The following is a 12754-nucleotide window of genomic DNA, read 5'->3' as shown; positions in this document are numbered from 1 at the left end:
CCATTGATAAGGCTGTTCCAGCTACCTCCAACACTTTTTTTCCACTTGGAAGAAAAATCTTGTAATAATTGAATTTTTGTTTATATAAATTTTATAGTGATGTTCTGGATATTCAGGCAAACAGTGCTTAATCGTGTTATTTTTTAATCCATTGCAATGGTAGGTACAATAGTAGGTGCAATAGATAGTAAGTTCTAAGTTATTAATCAGTCAGAGGAAAAGGTTGGGAGTATAAACCGTTAAATTCACAAATACTCTATGTGTGATAAAGTAGAAAATTTTTTTGATGTTGATGACAAAATCTTTGAAGGGTTGGTTTTGGCTTAATTACCATGTGCTAACCGCTTATAAAAAACAAAGGAGGATAAAATTAATGTGCATTAAGGCACCTTTTAAAACAAATAATCTAGCAACTCCGCCTTTTTAAGTACACATGGAAATGCTTAAAAATCAATTAATCGTTATTAATCGCGTAGTCTATTTTTATAGACGATTTTTCGAAAATCTAAGAATAAATTTTATGAACCACGTTAGCCCAATAACAGTGGCGTGAATACCCTTATAATCATAACTTCAAAATCGTAAAAGCACAGCAATAAAACGATTTATCTAGACCACCCGCTCTCGTTATCACCTTTTTAATTCATTGCAATATAGTTCGATGATCCTTTCTACACCGTTATCAAAGTCTGAAGTTATGGTTGTAGAAAAATATAAAATTGGAATCTTTTCAGTAAGAATTTCATGTCATTTAAAATAAATGTTTTGGGTCTGTATAATTTTTACAGTATGTACAATATGTATTGATTTTATTCTTCTAATTTTCTTCAAAGAGCATGTTCAATCAATTACTGCACGCGTAATGGTTGACTTACGAGATAAAAATATATAGTTTTCTATTGCTTTGTCTGTTTGGTTTATAGCTTATAGTTTAGTAGCTATTTTCGTCGTTCGTTTTACAGCCACCGCAAACGTCTTTTTTCACGAGGTCGGCTTACGATTTAAAGAACGGCAGGACTCCCATGACTCAGGTCATCCCGAGCCGTGCCAAGGCGAATATAAGGTGATGGGCAATAGAAAGTGGGACAGGATGGTGGTTCTAAGGCCTACGAATTCTCACACAATTCGACTCGTGACATCACCCGAACTTGGGGATATCATCATCGGGAAGATATTGTCGATTTTGTCCTCAATTTCCAACACATATAATTGCGAGAAAAAAAAACTCGAATGATCGATGTTAGTAAAATCTTGGCGTTAGAGATGAGATTTGAACTCAAATATCAGACAGAAGGATAAAAAGAAAATGAAGGGACAATGGAACTCACTCATTGGACACAAACAATCCAAAAACCTGACAAATTTTGGAAAGAAAGAGGTAACAGACTGTATTAAAGTAAGCAGGAAAAAACTGCGAATCCTAACAGGATTCTTAACAGGGCACTACAGTAAAATGGACGTCTAAAGAAGATTGGCATAACCCAACACGGCACGTGCAGATTTTGCAAAGAAGCAGAGGAGGCACCAATACACCTAGTAACAAGTGTGATGCTTCACTTGCCCGCAGGAAGAAGTGTTTGGGTCATACCTTAGAAGAAATTCAACCACTCAAACCGGGACTCAAGATTCTTAATGAGCTAGGACCGCTGTGCTTTAAGCACAGAACGGGGCATACAATAGCTCTTAAAGCGCGCAGTATCATATGCTCCCCGACTTACATCAATCTTTCTAACTAGAGGTGAGATTTAAACCTGTTGCCTACGTTTGATTGTTAAGAGATCGAATATATTTTCGAGAGCTTCTGTAAGTTTTAAAAACAAGGAAGAATCAAAGTTGGATCAAAAATGTCATTATTTTTTATTGCTACACTGTGTATATCTATTTGAAAATGTCTATCATCCCGCCTGTAATCTTTCTATCTTATCGTCTTCTTGCGCGACCTAGTCGAGAGATAATAAAAGGCTAACAGCTTTTAAATTAACTTCGGAGTCGGCCCAATTCCAGATTAGGGTTTTTTTTCCTCTCCCACGTGTATTTTTTGTCGACCCATTTATCTACAATGTTGTAATTCTCTGTAGCGCAGAAGAAGCCAGTTCTCGCCGATGGCGATTTATCTAATTGTGGGGAAAAGGACGTTTCTATCTGACACGAAATTGGCCGCGGACTCTGTTTTGCAGTTTATCTACCTCGGTGTATCCAGGGGGAAGTTTCTACGATTATACTGAAGAGGGCTTACGCCGACAGGTGCTTGTAATTTCTGCTTCCGACTCGGTTCCAAAATAACGGAAATCCATCTGGTGGGAGGCGGCCGGGGGGGAAATGTGGGCCGGCGTTTATTTTTAGACGTTGGGCCAAAAACGGAGTGATAAATAGGCCAATTTTTGTTTCCCCGCTGGCACGTCAGGCATGCATAATCTATCGGTTCATTTGCTCAATCGATGACAAACGGCGGTGACCGGTCGTTGGGCAATGGTTCATCATTGAATTGTAAATGGTGAACGTTCTTTTATAAATGCCCGATGAGAAAATGCTCAGAATCTATCTCAAGTTACAAAATAGACGAACAGAAACCATGCATCATAAAATCCGCAACCCTTACATTTACATCAATATCTTTCAATTAATTAAGTTTTTAATTGAGATTAAAAAGTCAGTGTCACGAGCGAGATTCGAACCCACGACCTAAACTATTAATTGAAAGATATTAATTGGTCAAGCGGACCACAAAAACGAGTGAATTTAATAAGTTAAAATGAAGTATATCTTCACTAAAGCTCTCCGTGCCTATTTCATTTGTCGCCGGGCATCAAATAGATTACAGGGCATTTCAAAAATGGCAAAAAGGAGGGAAAATTCGAAAGGTGGGGTTGAGATGGGAAGTTAGTGTCCGAGTGGAACGAAGTCACGATAGCTCAAGTGGTAGAGCAGCCGGCGTATCTAGCCGAAGATCGTGGGTTCGAAACCCGCTCGTGACACTGACGTTTTTATCTCAACTAAACAACTTAATTAATTGAAAGATATTAATTGGTCAAGCGGACCACGAAAACTAATGAATTTACATTAACATATTCATCTCGACGCATAATGCAAGTTATATGAAATATGTACAGATAAATAAAATGTCTTGCATGCAAGGGTTATCATAACGCTGCATTTGAAGACTTTAATCACGATTCGGTTAGTTTTATTGCTTTGATTTGTTACTATCATCTAGCCATCCAGTTCTTTATTTGATAATTCATTGTGTGATTAGTATTACATGACTCATTGTTTAGGCATCGCACACGGCATATGAAACTCTTTCTTCTTTTTCTTTTGTTGACACACAGAAAATATCAACGATTCCAAAATTATATTCTAACAACTCGAAAAACCAGATTGTACTAGGAAATATAAAATTGTTACTTGTTAATGTTTCTATAATTAAAAAATAGCGAGATTGTATGTTCAACCTTACCGCAATTATTTTGGCAATAATAATAATAAAGTTTATCGCACCATAAAAAATACAATAAAAATATTAATGTAGAAATAAACATAGAAACATGAATCGGCATGGTAAACGTCTGCCAGGGTTTCATTCTTTATTATATTATTAATATATAAACTATTCACAGATAATTATTTGGAGGTCGTGAGATGCGGTCTGGTGTGGCGTAGGTTTTAGAAAAACATAATCTTTATCGTGCCAACGTTTCGATCTTTAAAGAGATCATCTTCAGGGCTCAATAAAGATCGAAACGTTGGCACGATAATGAAAATGTTTGTCTAAACCTACGTCACATCAAACCGCATCTCACGATCTCCGAATAATCATTTAAGTAACGGTCACTAAACACCACACATACAGATAAATGAAAGAGAAAAACATGTCTAAATAAAAAAGAATCATTAGTTCAAAAATTTACAAAAAAATAATTGAATATAGAATTTTGCTAATAAATCTGCCCTTTAGTTAAATATCTTGAAATAAAAAGAATTATCATAACTTAAAAATGTTCATATCCTCCTACAATCGGGTCAAGATTATTACTTATTACACTCTTGTATAATTAATGTTTCGTTGATATTGTTGAATATTATTTCCCTGAATAGTGCAAAATTATATATATTTTATATATTATTATTCTATATATTAATTTTACAAATTTATACTAGTTATTCCGACGCAAAGTTTTGATAGCGTCGATTCTGTTAAGTATTGACCTCAATAATAATTGTGTTTCATTGAATTTCATTTCTTGTTATCAAAGGTTATTAAAAATTGTCTCGTTGTTAAGTCTTTGTATTTTTAGACGATTTCATATTGGGAACAGTGATTACTTTTTACATTTTTTTTTATAAGATTAAATTGTTCTAAGGTTTGGCCTAAATTCTGTTCAATTAGGTCATGAAATAATCTAGATCCTGAAATGAGTAGAAGTCCCTTTTTTTATCCACTATTTACACACAAAAAACACTAGTGATACAAACTGTTATTATCCAAAATTAATTTTTGAATTCACGCAGTCATCACAACGAAAATCGCAACGCGAGATTTAATTTTTTTAAATTATTTGACGTATGGTTCCACTAATCGAATATTGTTGATGATATAATTAATTATACTTTTAATCTGAGGTCTTGGTCGGGATAAAAAGCAAATGTCACGAGAGGGATTCGAACCCACGACCTTCGGCTTGACCTTCGAAAGGTCGTAGGTTAAGGTGAGGATGAGTTGGTGACGTATGGATCGAATTCATGATAGCTCAAGCGGTTATCGCAGCGGCGTATTTAGCCAATGGTCGTGGGTTCGAATCCCGCTCGTTAAACTTGCGTTTTCATTTCGACCAAGACCTTAGATTAAAATCTATTTATTATCTATTTACGATCTAAATAATAGCCAGTTGGCTTTCTTAAAACTTAAAGCCATCATTATAAAATTATCGAGACTCGGGTTTAAGATTGACAAATTAACTGATTTATATAAATACAATCAGCTCATAGACCGTGTGACGAAGTTCTTGGCTAATGAGCTTGTCAAGAAACCGTTAAAATAAATAAAATAAAAATACAATTAATTGAACGAACTGCACTATCAATATAGTGTTTAGTGGTCTAATTGATCAAATTTGTTCTTTTAATTAATTATTATTTTGATCAAGCGCGTATTGGGCCGAAGGACGTGAGTTCGAATCCCGCTCGTGACATTAACTTTATCATCTCAACCATGACCTTACTTAAAAAGAATAATTATTAGTACATATTGTTGATAAACATGTTAACGTTTTTTCACTGTCTTCACGTCCTCCTCTGCTTGACAATTGCTATACCATTGGCGCGTAGACTCCGGGACGGAGTCTTGGCTGATGTGCTGGACAAGACACCGTTAAAATAAACAAAATAATAAATTAATTGAACGAACAGCTTTGTCAATATGGTGCAAATTGTTGATAAACATGTTAGCGTTTTATCACTACACCAGATAGGCAAGATTTTCCATCAAATGTTTAAACCCAAGTTTCATTTCGTGGTTATTTGGAACAGATATTTTTCCAGGTGGATCTCACGGCGCGGCGGTTTAGGTAATAAGCCTTGCGACCGTGACCTTCAGGCTTAGCAATTTCCTTTCCCTTTCTTTTCTTCGGACCGTCATTAACCGGATGGATTCAGACAGGAGGGGACGCGATTCCCACGTCCGTCGTTATAATCTCGAAAGAGAGAAAAAAAATGCTCCCTTCTTGGGGGAAGGCGACGCAGTCTGGATTCTTTCTGCATAAGACAACTTTCCTCCTCCGAACATCCGCACACCGAGCTAAGAGTTTGAAGAAAGCCACTACTGAACATGATGTGTACTTTGTTCAAACTTGCACTGTCTGAATCATGTGCATTTATATCAAACAAAGAGGAGTCTCGTTAACGGCCGAACGTGAATATTTCGCACGCAAAGCAGCTGTCGTTTCCTAAAAGAACTCGAGGGGTTACGGGTTTCACCAGCCAGCTGGTTCTCATTAAACGAATTTTCGCACTCTTATTTAAACCAAAAAGTTTTCTTCCTCCTTAACTAATAAGATAAATAACCAAATTACGTTTTTTTAACTAAAAACATCATTTGAAGAGTAGATTTATCTTGCAATCCCAGTGGCAGAATCAAACAGTAAATCTATACTAATGTTATAGAGAAAGTTGTTTGTATGTAACGTTCCTTATTATCATAGGATATAGACACAGTTTGTCATGTATATTGCCATATACAATCGACTCATATACTGTTTTCAGTATGTCTTCGCCTCTGTCCAAAATTACGGCTAAAGCAGTGATAAACACGAATTGCTATTGGTTTTCAAAATGGAACGCGTTGGCTCATGATTATGGTTGTGCTTTGTTTACAAATGGAAATATATTTGTGGCCAGGACTATCTGAAATCCTTCAAAGTCGAATTAGGGAAGTTCATCATGAGAGTTGCCTAAGGAAAGCCTACCTGTCCACATATTCCATCCTTCATAAGTATTTGGACTTTATTTTTTTCAATCTGGGTGAGCAAGCTAACCTTTTACGCCTTTCCGAGTTGCGACGGTTTTTAAAAAAGCGTTGCGAACAAATATACCTAAACTTTGTGCCATGAAAAATACTAATGAACTGTGTTCTTTACGAAATTCAGGGTAAATGAAGAGATTTTTCACTTTGTGGCTGAATGCTCAATTTTATTGGAATGTCACCTTCTTCATCTAAGTGTTCCCAGCCTTTCTGGTGATTCATTTGTCCAGATCCTGAAAAAAAAGAAAATCCCTTTCATGCTACGCACGCGATGATTGCAATACCGGTATCAATTGATTCAACACTTCAACTTTTCAAAGAAAGAGAAAAATATAATAAATAAATAAAGTTAATTTAATGTCCCATCTGGCTTAAGAATGTTAAATGTTATAGTTGTGTCATTACTCATAAGTAAATATCCATTAGGATAGTAGTATTAACTAATATTTTCATTTTATTTATGTTTTTCAATTTTAGTTAACTCCCGGCAGACGGATTATTATCCATGTCGTACTGTACTTTCGTATTTTGTTTCTGATTTTTTTGTAAAAGGGATAATAAAATATATTAAAAATATCTATATGCACAGTCTACTCTGCAGAAACCCAGGGGACCGAAAAATAATTCAAATTATCAAGAGAAAGAAAAAATGACATATTAAGATTTGATCTTTAGGTGATTATTAAGATTTGAAGGTATAGGTGAGAAAAAAAGTCAGTGTCACGAGCGGGATTCGAACCCACGACCTTCGGCTAAATACGCCGCTGCTCTACCACTTGAGCGGTCGTGACATGAAGTGGTAGAGCAGCGGCGTTTTTAGCCGAAGGTCGTGTGTTCGAATGCCGCTCTTGACATTGACTTTTTTATCTCAATCAATACCTTACATAAAGATTAATTAATTGAAAGATGTGTGGTGATCAGTGACCGTTAATCGATAATTATTCAGAAATCGTGAGATGCGGTCTGGTGTGATGTAGGTTTCAGAAAAGCATTTTCTTTATCGTGCCAACGTTTCGATCTTTATTTAGATCATCTTCAGGGCTCAAAGTGTTTGTCTTCGGTGTAATTGTGCCATTCTTGCGTGTCGTGTTGAGAGTGCCGGGCACACAGACCGCACCTCACGATTTCTGAACAATAATTGAAAGATGTTATTTGGTCAATCGGACCAAATTTATTAAAATTTGATATGAATTTTTATATATAAAAAAATAGCCCAAATTATGAAAAATTGGACGTATAGAACAACTGTGAAATTTAATATTTTTAGGCGTTTTAAAATTTAGTTAACAGATTTGTATTTCAATGTGGCCTGGCGTGCTTTGTTTAAACGATTTTCCAAATGACGAATCTTTAGTACACGACAAAACACTGGCCACCGAACGTAAGAAACTAGAGAAAAATTGGGAGAAACTTCAGCCTGTAAGGAGGTAAACAATATGTGGAAATTTAAAGGAATATTACAAAAAAAATATGGATTATAATGAGGGGAAATGGCACCATTTCGATTTGTAAAATATTCTTTCTCTCCCTGCTACGTAAAATATTTCCTAATGCTGCCCTAATGCTGAATATATCAAAATACCCAGAGTTTTTTCTATTTACCAAAGTAACCTGCTGAGATCGTGTTATCAAGAAATTCCAATTATCAAGTAAGAAGGGTCGACATTATGGTACACATAATAATAATAATGTTATGTATAATATTTTAATCTGCTAAATATCGATCGAAAGTTTTTTTTTGTTTTGTTTCTGTCAATACATTCTTTCCATAGGTTTTTGTTTTTATATAACTATTCTCTCCATCCTACAACCAAAATTGTTTATGTCAGAAAAACAACTTTCCGTTTGAATTCGACATGAAAAGGCATCAGCCAGCTATCAGTTTTAATTTTTTTTCTTCTGAGTTTTACAACTACTTTTTTTGATGCAAATTACATCTTTCATGATGAGATGAGACTCCATCCTAGGAGACCTATGTCAATTCTCACGGGGCCAGCTTCAGTCTCCTGTGAGGATTATTAGATAACGTGGTGGATGACAGATTTTTGATGATGCTTAGACGATGGGATAGTTTGAATTGATGGGCTTTTGATTAGTAACAGTGATGACTTTGCAAAAACATTATTATATCATGAAGTACCACAATACTATATCTGGACCAATAACACATTTTCCCGAAGGAAGAGGAGGACAAGATGTACACGGATATCCCACCATAAAAATACACAATGTGGAGTATATAACCCAAATCAGTCAGAATGTTTCTAGCCAGAATTCTGTTGCAGCATATTCGTAGGCCTACGTATTTCAGTATATTCTTACTATAAATGCTTAAATAAAGAAAACTTATCAAACAGCTTGCGAAGAGTAGGGTGTTGTAGAAGTTGATGAGGCTTTGAATGCGAAAATTATTTTTGTATTTCGTTTACTTTCGCTAGAACGATTAATTACAAACGTAGGGACGTCGGTGGCCGCAACGGTTTAGGCGTTGATATAGCGCTCATCACTATAAGGTAAAGGTCCCGGGTTCGAATCCAGGGGCCCTGCATTCGAACCCGACATACTTACAAATGGGCTTTTTTTTAAAAAAAAAACACCGTCACCCTGATTGTGACCCCGACGGTTGTTGATATGACCTCTGCTGTTGCGAACCGTCGACAAAATAAAATTTTAAAAAAGTATAAATATGTAGGGTTAGATTTGTAGGAAGAATGCTTTATACATCGGTTTCTTTAAAAAAGAAGTAAATAAAGTTTCTGTACAAATAATAAATTTATAATTAATTATTCAAATTAGTTTTGCTACTCAAGCAAAGCCGGGGCTGCTAGTATGTCATAAATTTAAAGTTTTTTTTTTTAATTATTGAGTTTGACGGGGTTTTGAGCTTTCTTACAGCCTGTAGCTGAGATTCTCGAACATTTTTGGTCGGTCACTTTCGGCTTTCTTCCCTACATAAAATACATAGCTCGAAAACAGAATGTCATACAGGCCAAAACAACAAGAATGGACCGGAAACGATCGGACCCGGCCAAGTTACAAATATTAAGTAGTCTCCTATTAAATTTGGAATTGTCCAGGTTCGCCTATGAAAAATATTATGGTTGATATGAAAGATTTAGCATAAATTGTCCTTGCATGGCTTTGTTTTTCCGTTAATGATCAATAGGCGGGTCAGAAAAACAATCAGTTCGTGTTATCATGACACATGACGTCAATAAATAGCCTGCGTTTCCCAGAATAATGATTCCCGTCAGATTGATATTTTGCAATATTTTGTCAAGCAAACAATTCTAATCAAATCGATTGAACTGATGCCAGTGGAATTTTTTTTAAATATTTGCAAAGGAACTAGGAATTTTTTATCGAAAATTGTATAAAACGACTTTTTTACCTTTTTAATTCCATGTAAACTAGATTATCTATCCAGAAAAGATCTATAAAGTAATATCGAATAAAAAATAGCACCATGTACGTCTGTATTAATAAATATCTTTTGGAACTAAAGATAAAAACAGAAGTTGTGATTGATTTCATCACCGGACAAAACGTGAGCGAGACTGGTAATTTTGTCAAAGAATTAACAGTGAGCCAAGACGTGATCTAAAATAAAATTCCTTCCAATGCGGAAATAATGACGTTTTAAAATAGATCCTGTCTCTTTATAATGGCGTTTCAAAGGAGATAGAAAGACATCGATAAAACATTTAGCTGTTCGACGATTTTAAGAACGGATCGAGTTTTCAAAAGAAGAGATAAATAAAATGCACTATAAAAATATTCACTGGATATTTTTAATGTAAAACACAAGTTACGACGTATAATATACAAAATTGTCAGTACAATCCAATAAAGAGATAGACGAACATCGATAAAATATTCATTCACATAAAATTTATATAAAAAATGTATTCACATTTAGCTGTTCGATGATTTTAAGAACTGATCGAGTTTTCGAAAGAAGAGATAAATAAAATGCACTATAAAGATATTCACTGGGTATTCTTAAAAAACAAGATGGGAAGTTAGTGTCCGAGTTGATCGAGGTCATGATAGCTCAAGTGGTAGAGCAGCGGCGTATCTAGCCGAAGGTCGTGTGTTCGAATCCCGCTCTTGACATTGACTATTTTATCTCAACTAAAAACCTTAATTAACTGAAAGATATTAATTGGTCAACCGGACCACAAAAACTAGTGAATTTAATAAGTTAAAATGAAGTATATCTTCACTAAAGCTCTCCGTGCCTATTTCATTTGTCGCCGGGTATCAAATAGATTACAGGGCATTTCAAAAATGGCAAAAAGGGGGGAAAATTCAAAATGTGTGGTTGAGATGGGAGGTTGGTGTCCGAGTGTATCGAGGTCACGATAGCTCAAGTGGTAGAGCAGCCGGCGTATCTAGCCGAAGATCGTGGGTTCGAAACCCGCTCGTGACACTGACGTTTTTATCTCAACTAAACAACTTAATTAATTGAAAGATATTAATTGGTCAAGCGGACCACGAAAACTAATGAATTTACATTAACATATTCATCTCGACGCATAATGCAAGTTATATGAAATATGTACAGATAAATAAAATGTCTTGCATGCAAGGGTTATCATAACGCTGCATTTGAAGACTTTAATCACGATTCGGTTAGTTTTATTGCTTTGATTTGTTACTATCATCTAGCCATCCAGTTCTTTATTTGATAATTCATTGTGTGATTAGTATTACATGACTCATTGTTTAGGCATCGCACACGGCATATGAAACTCTTTCTTCCCAACAACTCCACAACTTGAAAAATGGCAAAAAGGAGGGAAAATTCAAAAGGTGCGGTTGAGCTGGGAAGTTGGTTGTCCGAGCGGATTGAAGTCATGATAAGCTCAAGTGGTAGAACAGCGGCGTATTTAGCCGAGGGTCGTGGGTTCGAATCCCGCTCGTGACACTGACTTTTTTATCTCAACCAATATCTTACATAAAAATATTAATTAATTGCAAACCGTTATTCGGTCAATCGGACCACGAACTGTAATGAATTGTCAATACAGTGAACCGTCCAATAAGAAGATAGACGACATCGATAATATATTTATTCACATAAATTCATATAAAAAATTTATTCACATTTAGCTGCTTGACGATTATAAAAACTGATCGAGTTTTCTAAAGAAGTGATAAATAAAATAAAATACACTATTAAGATAGTCTCTGGATGCACAAGATTGTTTTATTAATATCAACAAATCACACGATGATCACATGTACAAAATTGTCCATTCAGTGAACTTTCCAAAAAGGGATTCGTCTAGTTTTAGGGGACACATCCGTTTACAATATGCTTATAGATGCAAAGGAGTAGAAGATTCATTTTCTATGCATTAAATACCTCTGTTTAGGGGGATATCTAAATAAAGGAAATTGTCGTGTTGTCCTACAATCTGTACCACTACAGAAGACCTCTGAGTAAATGACATGCCAGATTATTTATGTATTATTATTATTAATTTTAAGATAGCAAAAACGCTCTCTGAGTGTTAAAACGACTTCTAATTATGTTTACAATTATTGATTCATTGAACTGAAATCGTTTTGAGAAATTTTTATCTTATCCAACCTTCACGTCCAATATTATTTTCTGATATTGTTTTCGTTTATGATTGTGAAAATCCGCCAAAAAATGCCGTTAAGAGAAAGAGGAGTGTAAGATTATTATTAATAGTTAGGGAAAACCTTGGTGCAAGAACATTGGCTGACATTAAATCTTAGCAAAACGCAAGGAGGGAAAATTTTTGAAGATGGTATAGTCATTGAAAACGTACATCCAAATCTACACCTTCTATGTAACATACGTACATTCCAAGCCGCTAAGTGATCAGATTACAAAAATTTCTTTACTGGGCATGCGAAAGAGGGGGAAAAGTTGTCTATATCTTAGCGAGTTTTTATCTAGCTAGGATGACTTGCTCACCATTTAAAAAAATAAAAAAATAAACTAATCACGCAGTTTTGCTATCCAATATTTGAATAATGAACGAAATACCTGTAAAAGCGAACATATCAGGAACTTCCTAAAGCGAGTGGATATTGCGAATTTAAAAATTTAATTTACAAAAGAATTATCTCTATTGCTACTTCGAACAACATCTTACCAGACCATCAATTTGGCTTTCGAACCCATCATTCCACCACTCATCAACTTCACAAAGTGACTGATTTCATTACTTCGTGTCTCGAGCAGAAATTGGAGTGTAT

The 12754-nt window shown here is 35.2% G+C and overlaps 1 protein-coding gene across 1 annotated transcript in view; it reads left to right on the top strand.

Annotated features, from left to right (window-relative positions):
• Positions 1–12754, top strand: part of LOC106662140 (transcription factor Ken) — a 51431-nt gene that overhangs the window by 20638 nt on the left and 18039 nt on the right. The window lies entirely within an intron of this gene.

The sequence above is a fragment of the Cimex lectularius genome, unplaced genomic scaffold, assembly GCF_000648675.2.
Source record: "Cimex lectularius strain Harlan isolate CLEC.00 unplaced genomic scaffold, Clec_2.1 scaffold19, whole genome shotgun sequence".
Lineage (NCBI taxonomy): Eukaryota > Metazoa > Arthropoda > Insecta > Hemiptera > Cimicidae > Cimex > Cimex lectularius.
Note: the sequence above shows the minus strand (reverse complement) of the source record. Positions and strands in the feature narration are given on the sequence as shown.